Consider the following 25080-nt stretch of genomic DNA (forward strand, 5'->3'; position numbering starts at 1 on the left):
AAGGGTAGTTCAGTGAGACACAAAAGTAATAGATAGTTAAGACATCATCCTTTTTTGAGAGGAGTTTCTTTTTGGGAAGTCGTGCACAGCGACATGGCGACCCATGGCGGGCGTCCTTGCCTTGCGCAGCCTTGGCTGGGCCTTCAAAGCGGGGATGCCAAGGGAACTAAAACCATCGACCTGAATTCAGCAGATTTAGCTGTTGGGGATGCAAGCGGTTGCTTTTCACCTTCAACGTCATATGTGTTGATGGTCAAATTTGACATTATGAGTATATTTGAGCCTAACAGTCTTGTTAAGAATTTTATTTGGACAGATATGCAGAGCTGCTATTAATGATAACCATATCTGGGCCGCTGCATGAAGCATACATTAGTTTTCATGGACCTTTTCTTGCATGTACAGCTATTCCTAGTATATCTACAGCGGTAGGCAAGGATCTGTTCGGCTGGTATTAAAGCCGGCTGATAAGTCGGCTGAAACTGTTTTGTTGTAAAAGAAAAATAATATAGATTTTAGCTAATAAGCTGGCTGAGATGTACAGAGCCTTCGGATGACTTCTGTCTCGGGTATCCAGATATTTGGTGCGATCCTGTCCGGAGTCTACAGGAGTTTCACGGCAATACAATTGAGTCCAGACAGGAAATTAATATGGCCAGAATCGGCAGAGAAGGAAATAATTTCCCTGCCTTGGTGCAGTCGGAGTCATGCTAGCAGTTCACGAGATCAAGTTGGCCGGTGGATTAGTACTCATGCGGTCGATTAGTACACACGTATACATATATATTTGGACAGGAAGATATTCACGTAGCTGGCCGATCGTGAGTAGGAAGGATACGCGCCTCCGACTCTGTTTTCTGCACCGTAGAGATTTTGTACACGGAAAGACCAGCCGCCCTATAAATATAAAGGGTTATGGCCGATTGACAACACACAATCGACATATCAATCTACTACATTACTCCCTCTGTTCTTTAATATAAGTCATATAGTTTTTAGCACCAATATTAACGTACGGCTTGGGGAAGGATGTGAGACCGAGGAAAAAAAGGAAAATCATGTCATCTTCTCTCTCCCAATCAGATTGCTTCCTAAATCTAAGGGATTGGTTGGGGCATGTGCTATGTACGGTGGGAATGTTTCCAAACTAATCAGCGTGAGAGCTGATACGTACCTATATTTTGGAATTTTCTTTAGAAATCTATATGGCTTATATTAAGGAACGGAGGGAGTATTTTGCATCTACTATTTTCTCTTTAGTTTTTGCTTCTTATTCTTCGTTGCCGTCTAATTCGTTACGACAGCGAGCACAAGGTCCTAAGGGCGGTCAAGCCGACCTAGGGCAGCCCATCGCCGTCGTTCTCCCTGACGGGGTCCCTTCCGGGAGCGTGGGGTGTCGGGTTTCAAGATCTCTCGCCGGCGTGTCTTGCATATTACGCTCCCGATGAGACTCCCCTTGCGACGTGTCTTGCGCATTGCGCTCGTCGCCGGGGCACACGTGACGTGTTCGTGTGCGAACACACTTTTTGACGACTCCGCTAGGGAAAGAAGAAAATAAAGTTACATCTACACCGCCGTCCATCATGTCTGGCAATAAGATCCCAAAGCCTCCAGATATTAGCACCGACAACATTATCAAGTCTAGCTTTGATGATTTATCCGAAGAGCACCGCCAAGCTTATGAGGCATATAAGAAGAAGCGTGATGAGGAAGATTGGACAGGTTTCTCGCCAACTTCAACAAGGATCGGCAGGGCAACATCACAGCGGTTGGCGACATCACGTTCCCTCCTCTACAAGGCAAAGAAACGGTGACATCACGTTCCCTCCTCTACAAGGCAAAGAAATGGTACAAAATTCTGTAAGTAGCGCTTTTTCTCCTGAACAGTTGGCTGAATTACAGTTTTGCGTTGCACAGAATAACAATCTTCTTAATCAATTTATGATAGATATGGTGAACGCTAAGAAAAATACACCACAGCCCTCTAATAATAGACATGCTGGTGCATCCACTAGCGTAGTAAACCGTAACCCAACAACACCTATTGATTCATCGGAATTGCTGCAACAACCCCAATATGGCATGCCGATGAATTTCTTTCCTAGACAGCAAGCTAAACTTGGAGGTGGATAAATGGTAATGCCTACATATCCTAATCCCATCGTTAGCATACCATCTTTGGGAGTTTCGGCGCCAAGTAAAACCATGCCACAATTTTCTGCAGCGCCGTTGCCTACATCACAGATTTTAAATATGTGCAACACTCCTATAAATCCTATGTCATCACCCAAAGGACTCCCAACCAATTTAGAACAAGTTATGGCTGGGATACGAGAAGATATGCATAGGATGTTTGTTGAATCTTTTGGAGTTGAACCGAAGGTTAGAGGACAAACTTATCAAAAGCCATACCCATCTTACTTTGATGCAGGTATAAGGTTCCTGAATTTTCTAAATTTAATGTTGAGGATAGCAAAACCACATGGGAGCACGTTAGTCAATATCTTGCCCAGCTAGGTGAAGCGGGTTCTATGGATGAACTGAAAGTTTGTTTATTTCCTTTATCTTTAACTGGTATAGCTTTTTCATGGTTTTCTGCTTTGTCCCCTGGTTCTATTACTACATGGTCACAGCTAGAACAAAAATTTCATGATCATTTTTACAGCAGCAATAATGAACTTAAGCTATCACATCTTACATCGGTTAGGCAAAAACATGATGAATCAGTTTCAGATTATGTCAAAAGATTTAGAGATGTTAAAAACCGGTGCTATAGTCTTGTGATAGGAGAAAGAGACTTGGCTGATCTTGTGCTTAATGGTTTCAAAACTCGCATTGAAGAAAAATGAGAAGGCTATGAATTTCTAACTGTTAACCAAGTCTTGCAGCGAGCTTTGGCTCAAGAGAGCCAAAGCAAAGATGTTAAAGATAGTTATAAGACTAAAACTGATCGCCCTCGCATGCATGTTATTGAATATAATTCTGGTTCGGATGATGAAGTTGATGTCTGTGCTGCTGAATTCGTTTGGCCCTCAAAGACCAAACCATATGCTTGTAGTGCTCTTATGCCGATTCGCAAGAATCGTGAAGAAGAGATGAAATTCACTTTTGATATTGCTAAATGTGATAAGATTTTTGATGCTTTGCTGCAAGACAAGTTCATTAAAATTTCACATACTTTATCGCCGTTTGAGGAGCTGAAATGGCGAGCTTATTGCAAGTATCATAATTCTTTTTCTCATGCTACTAACGATTGTAATGTTTTTCGGTGACAGATCAAATCGGCTATCAATGATGGACGATTGAGTTTTGCTGAAATGCAAGTTGACAAGGCTCCCTTTCCCATGAACACTTTAAATTTGGAGGGCAAGAAGGGGTTACTTCGGCCTGAACAAGCCGAAGCTGCTAAAGGGAAGTCAAATGTTATTATCGGCGAACCCAGGGTCATAACCGCCGATGATAAGGTCTTGGGAAAAAGGGTTATGCTTGGGAAGGCCCCCAATGGCAAGGAGACATTAAAAATCACTATGAAAACTTCTGTACCTAGGGGGCAAGTGCAGCAAGGAGGTCATGTAAAATTCATCAAGCCCAAAGGTCCAGAGGTTGGCAAGTGGAAGGTGAATGAGTCAAAAGTGCAGCAGAAGAAAGTCAAGCCAACATTTGATATGCTGCTGTCCAAGTATGCTAAACAAGCGGCCTATTCTAGCTCTAATTGGTCATTGCAGTTGAAGCGTCCAAGGTCACCTCCACGCCATCAATTTCAGCATCAACATGGTCCATATGGACCACGGGCTCCTGCACCATGGATGGTGCCACTTCCCTATGGGCCATATTATGCGAGAGATTATTATGGAGTATGGGAGCAGACACCAATGGCTCCATATGCTTTTCATCCTGGGTGGGCAGCACCTAGAAGACCTGTATTTGAGAGGCTAATTCACTCCACAAAAGGCCGTTTGGACAGTGGTACTAATCGGCCATCACAAGCCTCCCTAAAGAAGAAGGTCATGAAGCAAGAATGGCGTCCTAAGTTACCACATGCTGAAATTTCAGAATTAGCAAGCAAGCAAGAAGGGAGGTCAACAAGTGCCGACATTATCAAAATTGGTACTAAAGATGTAGAGATGAAGGAGCTGGGTGAAGGGCCGAATATTATTGATAATCCGGCTAAATCTAGTGGTACTGTGGTTGCTGTACAGTCAGGTTCAGCAGCTAATGATCATGAAGCTAGTACCAGCGGCACCAAGAAGATTGATCCTAAGTATACCCAGCCGAGGTGGTATCCTCCCGGCTTGTCCAAGACTAAGAAGAGGAGGTTGCAGCGCATGAGAATTCAGCAAAAGGAGGAGGAAAAGAGCAAGAAGTAAAGGGACGAATTCTTTAACCTATTTCGGCCCGTCATCAGTCCAAAACAAGTGTGGAAGCCTAAGGTTGATGAAAAAACAGCAGCACCTCCACCTGTTCCAGCAGCTGTTACTCCAATTCAGGAAGTGTCTGAAGCTATTCCCACCTCACCCATGTCACCTACAGCATCTCCTTCATCACAAACATCAGTATTCACCTTAGGAGATGACGATGAGAAGGTGGAATTTGAGCCGACACCCAGCAGGGAAGGTATGGATATTAATATGGTTTATTACTTACTCGCTGAGTATCGTGCTGTTGATGAAGATGGAGAGGTAGCCCAGCTCGATTTTGGCCCTAAGAATGATATCTTTGAGAAGCCTAAAGAACTGGTGAAGCACTTGAAGCCGCTGGGTCACATCAATGGATCGCCGGTTGCTAGAATGCTTGTTGATGGTGGAGCTGTGGGAACCTTATGTCATATTCAGTTTTCAAGAAATTAGGGCTGCGAGATGAAGACTTGAAGAAGACCAATATGGCGCTCAATGGCTTTGAAGGCAAAGAAGGGATAGAGGCCAAAGAGTTATTTGTGTGGAGCTCACGGTTGGAAGCAAGACTTTGCCTACTGCGTTCTTTGTCGCTGAGGTGCAAGGTAATTACAATGTGATATTAGGCCACGATTGGGTACATGCTAACCAGTGCGTGCCATCTACCATGCACCAATTTCTGATCCAATGGGTTGAGGATGAGGTGGAGATTATTTATGCAGATGCATCGGCTTGTGTTGCCTTGGCCGATGCTATGATGGTGGATTGGCAACATCCTAAAGCTACTTGTTTGACGGGACGTAATGATCTTCCGGAGTTTGATTTCCTTAGTGCTACAAAAAAATGGTTTTGTGCCCATCATGTTAAAGCTGATTGGTGGTGATCGGCTCAAAAATATGTTATGAATAGATGGATCCTAGCTTAGATTGGTTGCAAAAGCATCTTTAAAATTATCGGTCTCAAGAGAACGATATGCATGAATCTATAGAAGAGCTAGAAAATATGGATAAGCTAGGACAAGGTTTTACATCGGCTGATCCATTAGAGAAGATAGATATCGGTGATGGGTCAGTTCCTAAGCCGACTTTTATAAATAAAAACCTAAAAGTCAATTAAAAGTTGAAATTAATCAAGCTATTAAAGGAGTATGTCAATATCTTTGCTTGAGCTGAGAGTTAGTAGAACATCGGCTGCCCATTAAGAGTGGTTTTAGACCTTTCAAACAGCCGGCTAGAAGGTTCAATCCCAAGATGTATGACCGGATCAAGGAGGAGATTGATCGGTTGCTAAAAGCTAACTTTATTAGACCTTGCAGGTATGTTGATTGGATCTCCAATATTGTGTCTGTGGAGAAGAAAGAATCCGGCAAATTAAGGGTGTGCATTGACTTCGGAGATTTGAATAGAGCTACACCAAAAGATGAGTATCCTATGCCTATAGGTGATATGCTTATTAACGATGCTTCTGGACATAAGGTCATTAGCTTTCTTGATGGTAACACGGGGTATAACCAAATTTTTATGGCCGAAGAGGACATATCCAAAATGGCTTTTCGCTGTCCCGGTTTTCTTGGTTTATTTGAATGGGTCATAATGACCTTTGGTTTGAAGAACGCCGGTGCTACGTATCAAAGAGCTATGAATTTAATCTTTCATGACTTGCTTGGGGTCATCTTTGTTGGGGTTTAGTCCCACATCATGTAGCGATGGTGGGGGAGCACAACATATAAGGCGGAAGAAACCCCCACCTATCAGGCTAGTCTTTTGGGTTGGGAAGGCCTAAGGCCTTATATGTTGTAGCTCCGGAGGACCTGAGACCTGTGGGAGCGCAGGCTCGTGATAACGAGCCAGGCCGGCTGTAAGCCAGCTCTAAGATCGTGAACTCGGTGGTCACCACCGGTTCCAATAATGTATTGTGTGGGTTTAGACCCACATCGTGTAGCGATGGTGGGGGAGCACAACATATAAGGCGGAAGAAGCCCCCACCTATCAGGCTATCGCTACACGATGTGGGACTAAACCCCAACAATCTCCTCCTTAGTCACATATTGGGGTGCCCCTGCCATATGTGTGACGCTTAAGATTTTTTATTGGGTTTAGCTTTTCTGACCACGGGCTCCGATACCAATTGTTGGAACTAGTGGTGACCACCGAGTTCATGATCTTAGAGCTGGCTTACAGTCGGGCCGGCTCGTTACCACGAGCCTACGCTCCTATAGGTCCCAGGTCCACCGGAGCTGACAACATATAAGGCCTTTGGGCCTTACTCAACCCAAAAGACTAGCCTAATAGGTGGGGGCTTCTTCGGCCTTATATGTTGTGCTCTCCCACCATCGCTACATGATGTGGGACTAAACCCCAACAATCTCCCCCTTAGTCACACATCAGGGTGCCCCCGCCATGTGTGACGCTCGAGATTTTTTATTAGGTTTAGATTTTCTGACCATGGGCTCCGATACCAATTGCTGGAACCGGTGGTGACCACCGAGTTCACAATCTTGGAGTTGGCTTACAGCTGGCCCAGCTTGTTACCACGAGCCTGTGCTCCCACAGGTCCTAGGTCCATCGGAGCTACAACATATAAGGCCTTTGGGCCTTACTCAACCCAAAAGACTAGCCTAATAGGTGAGGGTTGTCCCGCCTTATATGTTGTGCTCCTACACCATCACTACACGATGTGGGACTAAACCCCAACCGTCTTGATGCCCGAGCAGCTGCAATTGTTATGAGGACAATGAGGAATACTGTTGATACAGGTAGAACTATAGTCTGCACGATTCATCAGCCTAGCATTGACATATTTGAATCATTCGATGAGGTGAGCTTATTTATGGTGGATCTTTGTCCTTTCCAGTGATTTCTTCTTACCAACATTACTTTGCATCTGGATAACTAGGCTGATTTTGAAATTTAATCGACCATAGTTAGTCTTATAAATATGATACGAAACAATGTTGCAAAGTCTAAGGTGTTTGATGAATTGTTGCAGCTTTTCCTTATGAAGCAAGGACAAGAGGAGATCTATGTTGGTCCACTAGGCCATCATTCTTCTGAGCTGATTAAGTATTTTGAGGTGTTGTGATATTACAAGAATATTAAAATAATTGCTCAACTTTATTGCTTCAATTTACTGATTACATTGTATTGCTCATATTGTCTAGGGAATTGAGGGAGTCAAGAAAATTAAAGATGGCTACAATCCAGCAACATGGATGTTAGAAGTTACAACAGTCTCACAAGAACAGAGACTAGGTGTTGATTTTAGTGGCCTGTACAAGAAATCTGAATTATACCAGTGAGTAACTTACAACCCTCCTATTCACTTCATCTCTAGAATTTCCTATTGCCCCTACGTTGCCTTTAGTTTAAACTACACCACTAGCAGTCCTGGTGAGCAAAATCTATGTCGAAAGTCTTTATTAACCCTTAAAATATAGGGTCCAATCTACCCTGTAATTGTGGTGCCATTTAAATACCCTCTGAACTTACAAATTCTTTCTAGTCAGTACTGAAACTTTAGCTTCTAGTTTGTTCCCTTGAAAAAAATTGCAGCACGTAACAAATGTTGGAACCGGTGGTGATCACCGAGTTCACAATCTTGGAGCTGGCTTAAAGCCGGCCCGGCTCATTATCACGAGCCTACGCTCCCACAGGTCCTAAGTCTACCAGAGCTACAACATATAAGGGCTTTGGGCCTTACTCAATCTAAAAGACTAGCCTGATAGGTGAGGGTTCTCCCGCCTTATATGTTGTGCTCCCCCACCATCGCTATATGATATGGGACTAAACCCCAACAATCTTCCCCTTAGTCACACATCAAGGTGCCCCTGCCATATGTGATGCTCAAGATTTTTTATCGGGTTTAGCTTTTTTTTCTCTGACCATGGGCTCCGATATCAATTGTTGGAACCGATGGTGACCACCTAGTTCACAATCTTGGAGCTGGCTTACAACCAGCCTGACTCGTTACCATGAGCCTGCGCTCCCACATGTCCTAGGTCCACCAGAGCTACAACATATAAGGCCTTTGGGCCTTACTCAACCCAAAAGACTAGCCTGATAGGTGGGGGCTTCTTCCGCCTTATATGTTGTGCTCCCCCACACCCCCACCATCGCTACATGATGTGGGACTAGACCCCAACAATCTCCCCCTTAGTCACACATCAAGGTGCCCCCGCTATATGTGTGATGCTCGAGATTTTTTATTGGGTTTAACTTTTCTGACCATGGGCTCCGATACCAATTGTTGGAACCGACGGTGACCACCGAGTTCACGATCTTAGAGCTAGCTTATAGCCAGCCTGGCTCGTTATCATGAGCCTACACTCCCACAGGTCCTAGGTCCACCGGAGCTACAACATATAAGGCCTTAGGCCTTCCCAACCCAAAAGACTAGCCTGATAGGTGGGGGCTTCTTTTGTCTTATATGTTGTGCTCCCCTACCATCGCTACATGATGTGGGACTAAACCCACACAATCTCCCCCTTAGTCACACATCAGGGTGCCCCCACCATATGTGACGCTCGAGATTTTTATCGGGTTTAGCTGTTTTTCTCTGACCATAGGCTCCGATACCAATTGTTGGAACCGATGGTGACCATCGAGTTCACGGTCTTGGAGCTGGCTTACAGTCGGCTCAGCTCGTTATCACGAGCCTACGCTCCCACATGTCCTAGGTCCACCGGAGCTACAACATATAAGGCCTTGGGCCTTCCCAACCCAAAAGACTAGCCTAATACGTGAGGGTTCTCTCGCTTTATATGTTGTGCTCCCCCACCATCGCTACACGATGTGGGACTAAACCCCAATAAAGACCAGAGGTTGGTTCAACCATGAAAAAGATTGAGGGATTTGCAACTAGCTCCACAGCAATGGTCAATCTTTTCCTCTGTTCAGTTGACAAACCATTCACACCAGGAAGTCCAACCAAAGCATTTCTCAATGGCTTGAGCACCACAAGCTCCATGACCTCCTCAACGAACATCTGCATGCATAAAGGTAAGCAATGTTGTCTAATATATGAAGTATACATAGAGGCTGGAAGTTGAATCTATTCTGTTTGGTTGACCTTTCTGGTGTTTGAATCTACATCCCTAGGAAGGCGGAGCCACGCTAAGAAAACAAGTGACTCATAGACTGTCACCTGCGGCGAGTGGATATCATTCTGCTCATAGTATCCTGATACACGTCCAAAGGTCTCTTGTTTCTTTGGGTATCCTGAAATGCTAATGTTTCCTTCAATGTAACCACTGGTCTTTCTCCCAGCCAATACATCCATTAGAGTTGTCTTGCCAGCACCACTAATGCCCATCAGTGAGGTCAGCACTCCTGATCTGAAAGATCCACTAATACCTTTGAGGAGCTCTAACCGGTGAATTTTTTTTATTTTTAACACTTTTTATAAAACTAATTTTAAATCTAACAATGTTTGTTTTTTTCAAAACTAACACTTTTGGTCGCGCCTATTGCCATGGCGCGACGTAAAGCCTGTGTCGCGCCATGCATGGTGGTGCAGAAGGTGGATGATGTGGCGACGACCAGAAATGCTGACCGGTGACGTGACAGGGCTTGCCGCGCCACCGATCTTGGCACGGTAGTGCTGTGCCCTGATCGGTGGCGCGGCAGAGCCGAATAAAAGCACCGCGGCCTAGTCCCACCTGCCTGAGCACGCCCGCCTACCCACGCACGCCCGCGGCTAGCCACCGCACCGGTGCCCTCCCACGCCTACCGTCGGTAGGGCCTGCCCGCCGCCAAGCATGACGATCGCACCACGAACGTCGGCACGCCACGTTCGCTGGCCGCCCGCTATGCCCGCCACGCCCACACGTTGGCACGCCGCCCCCTTCGGCCACACACGGTGGCTACCCGCCGCGCCCGCTGAGGCAAGCACCCACGCCTCCTGGCCTGGTCTAGCGCGCCACCGCCGCGAGGACGAGCGCCACTACCGCGAGGTACTCCCCTAGTGTATTTGTTGATTGAATCGACATTGTTAGTATAGTAAGTTAGTAAAATAAATAAAGTTAGTATAATTAGTAAAGTATAGTTAGTAAAGTTAGTTAGTTTAGTTAGTATAGGTAATATAGTAAGTTAGTATAGATAGTAAAGTTCGGTAGTTTAGTTAGTACAGTTAGTGAGTCTAGTTATACATTGTATTTAGTCTAATTAGTTGTTGTAGTTAGCCTTGTATAGATGTTAATATTAGATTAGTTAGTATAGTTATCGTTAGAAAAGATATTAATATTACTATGGACATTACGTATGACGATTTTGATGACTTGATGAAGTTTCTTAAAATGCTTTTGCAGATGGATTGTTTTGTTAGAGTTTTTATGGAGGAAGTGTTAGGAGCGAAGATGTTATGTTTGAGGATATGGAAGAAGAATTGGAATGGTTTGATGAATCTCCTAGCTTCAATGACCTTTGTGTCCGTTTGAATGCAAAGTTTGGTGGTGATTCAACACTGAAGGGGGGGTTTGATACTAGGAAGACTAGGGCACATTATGTCCTCATGCCCTTGTGCGACCCTGCTCACTGGTCCTGCTACACTAGGGTGCTCTAAGGTTCCAATGTGCCCATGGCTGAGGTGGTGGTGGAGACTGGGTATAGGATGCAGGGTGTCTAGGATGGCCCGTCCATTGACGGTGTTGGAGGCAATGAACAAGAATTAGGGGTCAAAGGGGAACCAAATCATGATAACATGGATTTGGACGGTCAGTTGACACAGGAGCAGTTTCATTCAACTATAGTAGGCTGTATAAGCAATGACTTCGATGTGAATGAGTTTGAATGGGAAGAGGAGGAGTAGGAGGAGGAGGACAAGATCGGTGATGTAGTTAGCAGTGATTGAGATGATTCTGATGATGACCAAGGAGGTACAGATGCTATGCCAACACCGGTTGATGATATGCCAGTACCGGTTCATACTATGCCATTACCAGTACCAACTAAGGTTTTGCATGGTATCTAGGCTCAGGGTAGACTAATCACAGATTTGGCAGCAGATGATACCCCCTATGATTCATGCGCTAGAATTAGCGAAGCACAGCAGTATGTTCCACCACCACCTTACACAGCGACTGAGCTTGAGCAACTAAGGTCGATGAACGTACCTTTCAGGGGCGTTTCGAACTATAGGGATGTCAGCATGACAGATATGGTAGTTTGTGACACCGGTCTCCAGATGTGTAGGAAATTATTGTATGACCATGAGAAAGAAACCCTTAGGAGGGGGATGATATTCAATACAATGTCAAAGATGAAGCTCTTCCTTCAGGACTATGTTGTGTATCACCATAGGTCGTACACCATCACTCATTCAGACCAACAGTTGAGGTACCACGTGATATGCAAAAACGGTTGTATGTGGAGGTTAAATGCATGAAAGAGACAGAGTGATGGCAAGTGGAGGATAAGTAAAGTTGTCGAACCCCACACTTGCCTAACAAATAGGGGGAAGGAAAATCATCAGCAACTCACTGCACGTTACCTTGCCCATCGTATATTGGGGCTCGTTGATGACAATAACGACATTTTGGTGTCTTCTTTATAACAGTCCATATCTAGATTCATTAAGTACGATGTGAAGTATGAAAGGCTTAGCGTGCTAAGCAAATTGCCCTGGCGATTTGTTGGGGTAGTTGGGAGGAAGCGTACAATAGGGTGCCCCGCATCTTATGTGCAATGCATTACTATAACCCTAGCTTGAAATGATTTGTGGACACTGGAGTGATGTGTTTTTGGGACCCATTGAGGCATGTCCTCTATCGTGTGTTTTGGTCGTTCGAGCAAATGGAACATGCATTCTAGTTTTGTCGGTCTGTCGTACTTGTTGATGGCACTTTCCTGATAGGAAAGTATAGGGGTACCTTGATGATGGCTGCTACTGTTGATCATAAGGACCAGATAGTACCCATGGCTTTTGCTTTGGCAGAGGAAGAGAACAATGAATCGTGGTCATGGTTCATGCGGCTTCTACATGTACAAGTGATTGGCCCATCTTGCACTATATGTTTGATCTTGGACCATGTAATACCCCAGGTGTTTGTCACCAGTTAAGCAATGGGTTTGAGCTCAAACATGACCTGTCAAGTGGTAATCAAGGTGTCAAGATCAAATCTACATGATGGAGCTCCAACTTAAACTTGGGCCACGCACAATTGCTTACATATGGACCCTTGTTAAGATTATGCAAGAGTAATGTTAAACCTGCTTATTCCATGTACATTACATCCACATGCATCCATCTAGACCCGTGGAAAAGTTTCATGAAGTTTGGAATCAAAAAGTCACATGAAATGATAAGTCATATCTTTGCATGAATTGCTTTATCAAGTGGATGGAAACCTATGAAGTCAACCAAACCTTGGTACCTTGCTCAACATACTCTACTTGCACTCATGAACAAATGTTATGAAGGGTTCATGTTGAGCAGGTGGCCAGAAAATGCACCAATGGATCAAAAAGGATAATATAAGCTTCATCGTGATCCTATTTTGGTCAAAGTAGAACAGTAGGTTTTATACCAATTTTGAGATTGGACCCTAAATGAAAGTTGTAGTCCATATCATGTAGAACAAACTTTGTTTTTGGAACAAGAGCCATATCAACTTGGAACTAAGTCAAACAGAGGCTCGAAAATTGAATCAGCGGCTGTTTTCAGACTTAGAATTTTTCTAAGTCTGGAATTCATCGTCGTCGCCATTGGCATTCCGCGTTCTCCAAATTTTGCTAAGCAACTTGAGTTGGTCCAAAAATAGAAGTTGGAGATATTTCATTAGAGAAGAGCATGTAAAAAGTTGGGACAAGTGTGATCATGTTTGACCAACAAATTGGAGTCCTAACCGAGCAAGGTTTAATCCTTATTATGTTGTTGACAGTGGCATTTTAGGAGTTAATTAGCTGCTAATATACTGCTCCAATGAACAGGCAGCCTTAATCAAGTTTGTAGAGCATCCTGAGTAGAGCAACTTTGCTATTGGCGCCAAGGTCCGAATGTGCGCGGAATATGCCGAAAACAGACTCCCAGTCGGGCTCCATCGCGCGCACCACGTGTTCGACGAAACGTCGTCGTGGCAGCCATGCACCGCAGAGAGTCACCCATGGCCGACGCGCGTTCAAGCGTTGTGCCACGCGCTGCCGAGCGCCCCTGCCCCTCAAACCGAGCGCACGGGCTGCTCCATCACTCGCTCACCTCTCCGCTCTTCCTTCCTCGCTCTCTGGCGTCGAACGCGCACTCCAGCCACGGCCGCCATTGTTGCCGCCGGCTGAGCTCTCTGCCTCCGCGTGGTTCCGCACCTCCGAGCGCCTGGCAGCCCTGCATCCTCCGTCACTGGCTCCGCCGTCCTCTCCTGGTCCTCGCGCGCCCCTCCTCGGTCTTCCTTCGCCGCTGTAGAGCGTGGCCACGCGACAGCCATGGCCGCCGTGTGCCTGCTCACGTGGACAGCGAGCCTCGGGCCGCTGTGGGGCAAGCCGTTGGCACCTACGGGTGTGTGCGGGTCCCTCGACCCTTCCCCGCGACTCGCCGCCGCCGGCGAGCCTTCTTCGGCCGCCACCGGCCGATTCCCCGGCCTCCTCTGTTCCCAACTCGCGACAGGGACTTCGGACTCAAATTTGACAAAAGTAAGGGGTCTAACTGCGAAGTATGTGACTCAAATGAATAGTGCCGATAAGGACCTATTTGCTGTAAATTTGCTGAATCTTTGGAAATTCATAGTAATTCATAGGAAATTCGTAAAATAGCAAATGAGGACTTTTTGGAATCCTTGTGAAATTCTCTATGCAATAGATCTATAATATTACATGTTTTACTTTAAAGTTTTAGCTGTAAAAATATATTTATGCAGCTAGGTTTGTAATGCTAGTGGTATTTGTCTTTTTCATAACTGTAGATCTAGGGCTCCAAATGAAGTGAAATTTTTGTGGCATGCTAATCATGTGATAGTTGATGTGTGGTAAAAATTTCATGAGTATTGGATGAAGTATGAGTGAGTTATTGGTTTATCTTGCTCTCACATGATTTCTTGCTTTAGCAACTTGTCTTTTTCATAGAGGTTGCTATACATATTCAAATGGAGTGAAATTTGGACAGTAGACTATTGAGAGGATATGTGAGCCACTGTAATTTTTGTAGAATTTATTGTATACTTTTGGTATATGTTCATTAAGTCACCTTGTTATCTAAAATAAATTAAGAAATGCATTAAAAGAATTTATTTGGTCATGGACCCTAGGTTTTCTGGTGTTCTTTAGTCATGTGTGACATGTTGGTAAAGTTGGTTTTGCCCAATTATGTGTTTGCAACATAAGTTAATAATTATTTTCTTGCCGATGTGGTTTATGGACAGATCTGAGAACTTAGCAAAGTTCTTCATGATAATGTGCTTTGTTGTGAAACTTGTTTATACAAAAAGTGTAGATAATTCATGTACCTAGCTACTGTTAAAATTTGGTGTCATTTGGCCAAGTAGTTTAAGAGTTACAACTGTTTAAAGTTAGAGTACGGGATTTGTTGCTCTCTGTTTTGTATGAACCAGTTTCTGTAAAGGTATAATTTCGACCTACTTAACTTGTGAATCATGCTATGATGGTTACAGATGAAATGTAGATAATTTCATAAGCTTTCCAAAATGTCTTCTTGCAAGTCATTTGGATTTGTGTAACTACAGTTATGCTTCTCTGAAGTTGCAATCAGTTTTATGTCCATGTCTGGACAGGTCTGAAACATCTACATGTTTGACCTGTTTAACTTTGTAATTAGCTTTTTATGTAAACATCAATCTTGTATACAATTTCTATGGATTTTCATAAAGTCTTAGATCGTCCTTGTGGGATGTTTGTAGCTTAAGTTATGTTTGAAACAAGTGACTGTTTGCTGCTGTCCAAATCTGCTTGTATCTAGAATTGTTTGCTTCTACTTGCTCTTGTTTGTATGATTGCAAATGGTTATCTTGGACACCTAGAGTTAAGGTAGCATGCCTAAAATGTTTTGCTAAATTGTGAAGTACTTGATCATGTATAGCTAGCTGGTTGTATGGCATGCTTATGTGTGTATAGTGTAACATATGCTTGTTTAGTATGCTTGTTGCATTCCTTCATGTGTATTCTTTATGTTCATGCATCTGCATCTATGCATCTCATCCTAGGTACGCTAGGTACAGCACGTGGATGTGGAGCGCATGATGTGGAGACAGACTATGGTGTAACGGTGGGCTGTCCAGAAGATGGAGGAACTCCTGAATGCAAGTGCTAGGACCTGAGATGTCACCAGGACGGTGCAACCTAACTGAACTGACTTGTGTCGGATCCCAGGCAAGCCCCGGAGCATTCTAAGCCTCCCATGTTTTTACAAATATCTTGAGTCTCTTTTATTGTTGATGATGCATTAAGTATAGGAACTGGTTGGAACCAATTGATGCATTATATCCTTACCTTGTCCAGATAAAATCCTATGAACCCTAATTAAGTGTAGGATCGAATGATGCTTAGCTATGCTTAGACCGGTAGAAGTCGGGTGATTTCCTGTCACCTGCGAGATGTAGGATGAGCTCCGGTCACGGTTGGCTATAATTGCTATCATGGAAAAGAACCATGTGTTAATAATGAAAATAGACCAGATGGGATGATGGTAGTGCAGCAACAAGGCATGGAGGTCTTGGGTGTGAATCTATCCCCGTCTGTGTCATTTAAGGACCGATTCGCTGTACGTCCTCAGGTCATGTTGAACGCAGCCTAACACTTAGCTGGCCGGATAAGTCTTTCCGACCGCGAAGCTGAGTAGCTCAACTCAGGCCGGGAACGCGAGCAGTGGCGGCATTCTGGAGGTAGTAAGGATGTGCGGAGAGCCATTGGCATAAGCCCAAGGCGGGTTAGAGTCCCGAACAACCTTGGCAGAGTGGTTCTCTGAGAATGCCGATCTGTTCGGACTCGCGACTCCTGAATTGTGCCAAAGGTGACTTGTTTGCGACCCTGACGGGGGAAGCAGGGTTTGTGTTAGGAATACCGCTCCAGCTGGATAGGAATCGATTCGAATCGCCGTCTCTCCCGGATAGTGAGAACTTAACTTGAGCAGCGGCAACGTAGATTCACTAAATTTAATGATATGGTTAAATGATGATGATGATGACTATGATAATGAGCCACGAATTACCTGATATGGTTATTATTGTTTGCAACTTAATTAAGTGATTGATTAGTACAGGTGCTAATATAGATGGTAGGTAATGGCTAAAAGTCGCTGCTAGTATAGGCGGATAATGCTAATGATTACTCAAGCTTTTATGCAAAAAGGTTGTCAGCTCTGCTCCATCAAATAAAGCCTTGCATAATCCTTGGTGTCACTTATTTCTGGTTTACGACGGGTAAGTCTGGCTGAGTACATTCTCGTACTCAGGGTTTATCCCACCATGTTGCAGGTGAAGTTCTCGGCCTGTTGAAGATGGTGGATAACCGCCGGTGGGCTCGGTGATTCTATATTTACTTCTCATCTATATGCTTTTGTCTGAGGATGTCACTTATGCTAGCAATATATTTGGAACTTATATTAATGTAATCATTTGAAAGCTATGTTGTTTTCACTAAGCGGTTTTGAAACCCAAACTTGTGCTATTATTTGTGAATCCATTTGTAATATTATTTTCCACTGCAACCCTGGGGATGTGATGTGTATTTGCTTAATCCCGCGATCTTGGTTGTGATGTTGATTTACCGAGGTCTCTCGGGACACTCGGCGGACTACCGGGTTTATATGAGTGAAAGTATGCGCGTGTCAACGTGTTAGCGGGGACAGCCGTACTTGATCTTGTATAAATTGGGCGGTTCTGTTACAGCTGGTATCGGAGCAAGATTAAGCATAATACTGTCATGTACATTGTTTTAAAAACAAAGTTTTGGTTTTAAAAAGCCTATTTTAACTAAAACTTTAGCTACAGAAAAATTTGTCAAAACTAATTTGCAAAAACTATGCTAGCGACATCCTCCTTTATGCCCAGTTAAGGACTATTAGGTGGCTATCTAAGTACTAACATGGGGGTTTTTACTTTCGTCGTCCATACGGCGTGTTATTGTATGGATGCCATTCGCTTGAATGGTAATGTATGGATCAATTGTCTCTACGCTTAGGTAAGTGTGAGTTGTGAGAGCATGACCGTCCAACTATCGGTCTAGGGGAGAGTTAGCTGTGGTTACTAGAATATTTACATGGTACACCCATGTATATATGAAGGTACTTAATTGTGGGTATATTTATCGGGTAGCTATGGATATCGATGTATATACATCTGGGGATGTATATATGGAGAGTATCTTAGTTTACTATTTTCATTGTGTGCTTATTTATCTCTTGTGGGAATGGGCTGCAATGAATTTGCCTGCAGGTACGCTAACCACGAATGCGTAGATTGAATATAGCTGACGACTAGCTATATATCGAGAGAGTACGTGTTATGCCACCGACATAGAACATGATTGCCACCTTAGGCTGGCAATTTCGTGAGGACGAATAGGACGAGCATGCATCATGATTATGCTTGTGCATAAATATGCTTCCCTCACCTTGTTCTAATGCTAAGTGACTTGTGATCAATGTGATGTTACTATTTTCCCTATGTGAAGCTAGCCAAAATGTCTTGTCCCATGCTGCTTGAATAGCTATGCTTGACGATAGGATGTGATTAGCTTTGCCTTGTATGTTTGCTTCCAAAGGAAATAAAAAGATAACGATACCTTACTACCACGTTCACATGTTTATGTGTAGTGGTGTTACTGTAGGTGCCTGCTTGTTGTGTGCGAGCTTCGTGTTTAGTATTAGTCACCTTAGCTAATTGGTTTGAGTGTTTCGAAATGCTCGCTTAAGAACATGATATATGTGTGGATGCTCGTTATCTAGGTAGTGCCGTAGTTGTCACCTTTTTTTTTTCCTCGGTAAGCATACGAGTGTGGAAGAGTGCTATCCTTGAATAGCATCCAAGTTTTGGTAATCTCTGGGTTGTCGTCTATAATTAAGTTCTCTCTTAGGAACCTGAGTCTGTACACGTGGTTGCTAGCCTTGAACGTTGTGCTACGAAGACTTTATCTATGCCTTTGCTTGACCTTAGGTCAAAGCTTAGTTCCCTTGAATGCTTGCATGTTTTGTGGTTGTCCCGCTCCTATGTGGGAGGACCTTGCTCAAAAAAAATCCTTGTCGGACTTCATTGCTCTTTCTCCTACTAATGAGCTAGTGCAACGCTAACCGCTATCTGCCCTGGCTTTGGAACCTTTTCCTCACAGATCATGTCATTGCTTTATCAACTCAATCCCTAATCAGTGCAATGGCTCTGTCTCTCGAATCTCATTTATTTTGCCTCCAACCCTTTTAAGTCTCTGGATGTTTATCAGTCTTGATCTTATGATGCTACTCGACAAGACCAAATCTCATGTTAATCTTTATCTGGTAATCACTTGGGTGGAAACAAGACGTATATGGAAATTAGCAAGAGTCTCCTACTTAGTTGCCTTCGACAATTAGGCTATGTTCTTTTGCGCTGTGTTTTGATCTTCTGATCGCCTCCTTGTTAATTCCTAACCTTGTGACTATCCTTGTTTGCTATCCCTCTTTTGCACAATGCTTGTTCTTACAATCTAATTGGTGCCACTGGAAATTTCACTTTGGGTGTATGTCCAGTAATGGTGCCATGATTAGTGATCTACGGTGCCGTGACGGAACCTAGGGCCTCCTTGTGGCCGGCCGGCACATGGTTGTGCTATTGGGTGCGCGCAGGTATCGAGGTTTCTAGTCATGATCCAGTGCAAAACTGCACCAATGTGTTATTTTCACGTGAGCTCTTCCTTGGTTATCTATCCATATCTTATTGAAGATCCATATATCAGACCAAAAGTAGTAGAGCTTCCTTTTGAAGTCACAAAAAGGATAACCTTTGAAGAACAGGTCACCGACATAAACATTAATAGACTACAAGAGGTGGTAGACAAGTGACTCCACTTGGTTGTCCCAGTATTGACGTCCGTCACCTAGTGAACAACTTATGTCATCACTGTTGGATCAGAAAGACACACAACAATTAATGTTGGATAAGTTGTTAGTCAGATAAGAATTGAACGTAACATTATGATTATGACCTGGCTATCCAAGTCTGGATTATTATGTGCATGACTGATCGCACAGTCGAGATCAACAATCTCTAGTGTGACCCCTTGTCTGCTGACTTCGATGGCGACCATCTGTTATGCGTCAATCACAACTATTGTTAGCAAGAGTGCAGATTTAGAACTTTTAGTGTTGAGAGACAACTGATTAGTTACTAGTAGGAAGCTTAACCTCCAGCAAGGTGACAACTTTTTGCTAATTATGAAGGCTATGTCTCACAGAGCAATGTTAAGCTAAGGAACAGCAAGCCGTTAGCAATGCAACTACTGCCTTGTTTTCCAAAACCTATGCTATCAAGTCAATTCCATCTTGGACAATTACACAGATAGTACAAGATGTGGTATCGGCTATGTAGGAGCTAGTGACAGCACGTCCCTAATTTCAGTCAGCATCTTTGTGCCCCAAGGTGCCACTAACACAAGTGTTCGGACTCTATTGGATGAAGTGCCGAAGGATATATAGGAATGGTTCCTTGTCTCTGTAGGAATGCCCTACATGTGAAATAATGCTTTGTGTCCTAAAAACATAGTCACGAGTCCAATGCTTGTGCATCATCAAGTTAGTGTCTAACTCAAACGAATTAAGTTGTTTCCTGAGGACCACATATGGAAAACCTTAGTCTATATCCTCAGAGAAAAGAGCTGTTGCTGTTACACAAAGAGATCAAGAGTATAGAACACACACCACAACGTACGAAGCAAAGAAAGAGAAGAACGAGAAATATGTCTACATTTTTAAGATACAGAGCCGAACATCTTCAAGCCAACGATTAGTGACTCAAACGAAGTTGGATTGACCCCAAACTTGGTGATCTCATTCCTTGCTTAGGACCCTTCAATGTCTTAAGTTGGTTTGAGTATTGGTTGAGTAAAACATCGGATTTGAGAGATATCTTGTTGGCTCGGTTTGCTGCCATTTCAGAACAGAGCAGTTTTGGTAGATGAATTGTTTAGATGGTCAAACGATGTCCGGTTGAGTTGAATTTTGGTGAATAGTTAGAAGACCCATGGATCTACATGCCCACCAAAATTTGTGCATATTGGAGCAGTAGTTTGTGAAATATGAATAGAAAACAAAAGGGTACAGAATCTGCAATTTCGCTGTGACTGCGATCATCCTTTGCATTAGACGGTTGTGTTTGTAATTCATGCCAAGAAATTACAACTTTTAGGTGTATTGCTGTTAGACAACCCTCCATACCCTTGAGAAGACTAATTGCACCCCTATGTGCCTTGCTTTTGCCCTCTTAGATCAGCAATGCGCGAGCAGTCCAGGTGTTCTAGAAGTCAAATTGTGCCCTTGCAATTCGAAAGTAATTGGAAAGGTGTTAAACCATAGATTTTTGGATTATGGTTTTTGAGATATTGATGGACCTAGGAATGGAAGCCTCGACGTCAAATATAGTTTAAGAAAGCTGGTTTTGCTACGATGCAAGTCAACCCAACTTGCTGTGCAACTGCACCACGAAGGCAAATTGTACTTAACCTGCTTGGTAGTGATCTAGTCCCTAGTTTTGTGATTACTTGCAACTTGTGTTGCCCTCCAAGCCTCGCTAACATCCTTCTGCATCAAGGGTTCTCCAATGCTGACATGCCTAAGGTGTCTTCCATGTGTTTTACCCAAGGGTTTGCCTCAGATACAACTCAGATAACTATTACCGTTTGGATATGAGAATTCCCTTAAATAATGGTCGTCGAGAACGCTGAGTCAACAGAGTCAGCTATCACATTCACCGCTCACTCAACAGACTCAGATAATACAGTATCGTTATCAGAGAAAGAGCACTATATATAAGGAACATTATGTAGCTTTCCATTAGTTGACATATGAGTGAGTGCACCACTACAACCAGTTTGAATATTGGTTAACTAGCTTCTCATGCCCTCAAAGGATGTTTACCCTATCTATGATCACATCCTTTATGAGAAGTTGTGCTCAAGCCACTTTAGTAGAGAACTGCTTTTCAACCCTTGGGAACAAATATAGCACCGTTGCAAGGAATATCTGTCAACAGACTGTGGGCTAGTGCAAAGTCCATAGGTCTATGCTATATCCACTAGGGAAGTGGATGTTACAAGTATTGAGTCTACGCTTGTATCACTCTTCGTACATCAAGGACGACGTATGTAGGACAATGCTATTTTGGATTCCTTCCAATGTAACAATGCTTTATGGACGCCAACGAAAGAAATTCTTCAAACAACAACTTACGACGAAAAGCAAGTATCAGAAAGTGTCGTGACCAAATTAGCCTCTATGATACTTCAAAGTTAAGTGGCCTAATGCCATCACTGATGTTGGAAACTGGATGACAAGTTTCTCTTCCCTTAAAAGTCTTTCGCACCGAATCTCGGGACGCGATTCCTTTAAGGGGGGAGGGCTGTAACACCCCAGGTGTTTGTCACCAGTTAAGCAATGGGTTTGAGCTCAAACATGACCTGTCAAGTGGTAATCAAGGTGTCAAGATCAAATCTACATGATGGAGCTCCAACTTAAACTTGGGCCACGCACAATTGCTTACATATGGACCCTTGTTAAGATTATGCAAGAGTAATGTTAAACCTGCTTATTCCATGTACATTACATCCACATGCATCCATCTAGACCCGTGGAAAAGTTTCATGAAGTTTGGAATCAAAAAGTCACATGAAATGATAAGTCATATCTTTGCATGAATTGCTTTATCAAGTGGATGGAAACCTATGAAGTCAACCAAACCTTGGTACCTTGCTCAACATACTCTACTTGCACTCATGAACAAATGTTATGAAGGGTTCATGTTGAGCAGGTGGCTAGAAAATGCACCAATGGATCAAAAAGGATAATATAAGCTTCATCGTGATCCTATTTTGGTCAAAGTAGAACAGTAGGTTTTATACCAATTTTGAGATTGGACCCTAAATGAAAGTTGTAGTCCATATCATGTAGAACAAACTTTGTTTTTGGAACAAGAGCCATATCAACTTGGAACTAAGTCAAACAGAGGCTCGAAAATTGAATCAGCGGCTGTTTTCAGACTTAGAATTTTTCTAAGTCTGGAATTCATCGTCGTCGCCATTGGCATTCCGCGTTCTCCAAATTTTGCTAAGCAACTTGAGTTGGTCCAAAAATAGAAGTTGGAGATATTTCATTAGAGAAGAGCATGTAAAAAGTTGGGACAAGTGTGATCATGTTTGACCAACAAATTGGAGTCCTAACCGAGCAAGGTTTAATCCTTATTATGTTGTTGACAGTGGCATTTTAGGAGTTAATTAGCCGCTAATATACTGCTCCAATGAACAGGCAGCCTTAATCAAGTTTGTAGAGCATCCTGAGTAGAGCAACTTTGCTATTGGCGCCAAGGTCCGAATGTGCGCGGAATATGCCGAAAACAGACTCCCAGTCGGGCTCCATCGCGCGCACCACGTGTTCGACGAAACGTCGTCGTGGCAGCCATGCACCGCAGAGAGTCACCCATGGCCGACGCGCGTTCAAGCGTTGTGCCACGCGCTGCCGAGCGCCCCTGCCCCTCAAACCGAGCGCACGGGCTGCTCCATCACTCGCTCACCTCTCCGCTCTTCCTTCCTCGCTCTCTGGCGTCGAACGCGCACTCCAGCCACGGCCGCCATTGTTGCCGCCGGCTGAGCTCTCTGCCTCCGCGTGGTTCCGCACCTCCGAGCGCCTGGCAGCCCTGCATCCTCCGTCACTGGCTCCGCCGTCCTCTCCTGGTCCTCGCGCGCCCCTCCTCGGTCTTCCTTCGCCGCTGTAGAGCGTGGCCACGCGACAGCCATGGCCGCCGTGTGCCTGCTCACGTGGACAGCGAGCCTCGGGCCGCTGTGGGGCAAGCCGTTGGCACCTACGGGTGTGTGCGGGTCCCTCGACCCTTCCCCGCGACTCGCCGCCGCCGGCGAGCCTTCTTCGGCCGCCACCGGCCGATTCCCCGGCCTCCTCTGTTCCCAACTCGCGACAGGGACTTCGGACTCAAATTTGACAAAAGTAAGGGGTCTAACTGCGAAGTATGTGACTCAAATGAATAGTGCCGATAAGGACCTATTTGCTGTAAATTTGCTGAATCTTTGGAAATTCATAGTAATTCATAGGAAATTCGTAAAATAGCAAATGAGGACTTTTTGGAATCCTTGTGAAATTCTCTATGCAATAGATCTATAATATTACATGTTTTACTTTAAAGTTTTAGCTGTAAAAATATATTTATGCAGCTAGGTTTGTAATGCTAGTGGTATTTGTCTTTTTCATAACTGTAGATCTAGGGCTCCAAATGAAGTGAAATTTTTGTGGCATGCTAATCATGTGATAGTTGATGTGTGGTAAAAATTTCATGAGTATTGGATGAAGTATGAGTGAGTTATTGGTTTATCTTGCTCTCACATGATTTCTTGCTTTAGCAACTTGTCTTTTTCATAGAGGTTGCTATACATATTCAAATGGAGTGAAATTTGGACAGTAGACTATTGAGAGGATATGTGAGCCACTGTAATTTTTGTAGAATTTATTGTATACTTTTGGTATATGTTCATTAAGTCACCTTGTTATCTAAAATAAATTAAGAAATGCATTAAAAGAATTTATTTGGTCATGGACCCTAGGTTTTCTGGTGTTCTTTAGTCATGTGTGACATGTTGGTAAAGTTGGTTTTGCCCAATTATGTGTTTGCAACATAAGTTAATAATTATTTTCTTGCCGATGTGGTTTATGGACAGATCTGAGAACTTAGCAAAGTTCTTCATGATAATGTGCTTTGTTGTGAAACTTGTTTATACAAAAAGTGTAGATAATTCATGTACCTAGCTACTGTTAAAATTTGGTGTCATTTGGCCAAGTAGTTTAAGAGTTACAACTGTTTAAAGTTAGAGTACGGGATTTGTTGCTCTCTGTTTTGTATGAACCAGTTTCTGTAAAGGTATAATTTCGACCTACTTAACTTGTGAATCATGCTATGATGGTTACAGATGAAATGTAGATAATTTTATAAGCTTTCCAAAATGTCTTCTTGCAAGTCATTTGGATTTGTGTAACTACAGTTATGCTTCTCTGAAGTTGCAATCAGTTTTATGTCCATGTCTGGACAGGTCTGAAACATCTACATGTTTGACCTGTTTAACTTTGTAATTAGCTTTTTATGTAAACATCAATCTTGTATACAATTTCTATGGATTTTCATAAAGTCTTAGATCGTCCTTGTGGGATGTTTGTAGCTTAAGTTATGTTTGAAACAAGTGACTGTTTGCTGCTGTCCAAATCTGCTTGTATCTAGAATTGTTTGCTTCTACTTGCTCTTGTTTGTATGATTGCAAATGGTTATCTTGGACACCTAGAGTTAAGGTAGCATGCCTAAAATGTTTTGCTAAATTGTGAAGTACTTGATCATGTATAGCTAGCTGGTTGTATGGCATGCTTATGTGTGTATAGTGTAACATATGCTTGTTTAGTATGCTTGTTGCATTCCTTCATGTGTATTCTTTATGTTCATGCATCTGCATCTATGCATCTCATCCTAGGTACGCTAGGTACAGCACGTGGATGTGGAGCGCATGATGTGGAGACAGACTAT

The 25080-nt window shown here is 43.5% G+C and overlaps 1 pseudogene; it reads right to left on the minus strand.

Moving 5' to 3' along the window:
• Positions 1-9146: 9146 nt before the first annotated feature.
• Positions 9147-25080, minus strand: part of LOC136460754 (ABC transporter G family member 35-like) — a 29622-nt pseudogene continuing 13688 nt past the window's right edge.

The sequence above is a fragment of the Miscanthus floridulus genome, chromosome 6 (assembly GCF_019320115.1).
Source record: "Miscanthus floridulus cultivar M001 chromosome 6, ASM1932011v1, whole genome shotgun sequence".
NCBI lineage: Eukaryota > Viridiplantae > Streptophyta > Magnoliopsida > Poales > Poaceae > Miscanthus > Miscanthus floridulus.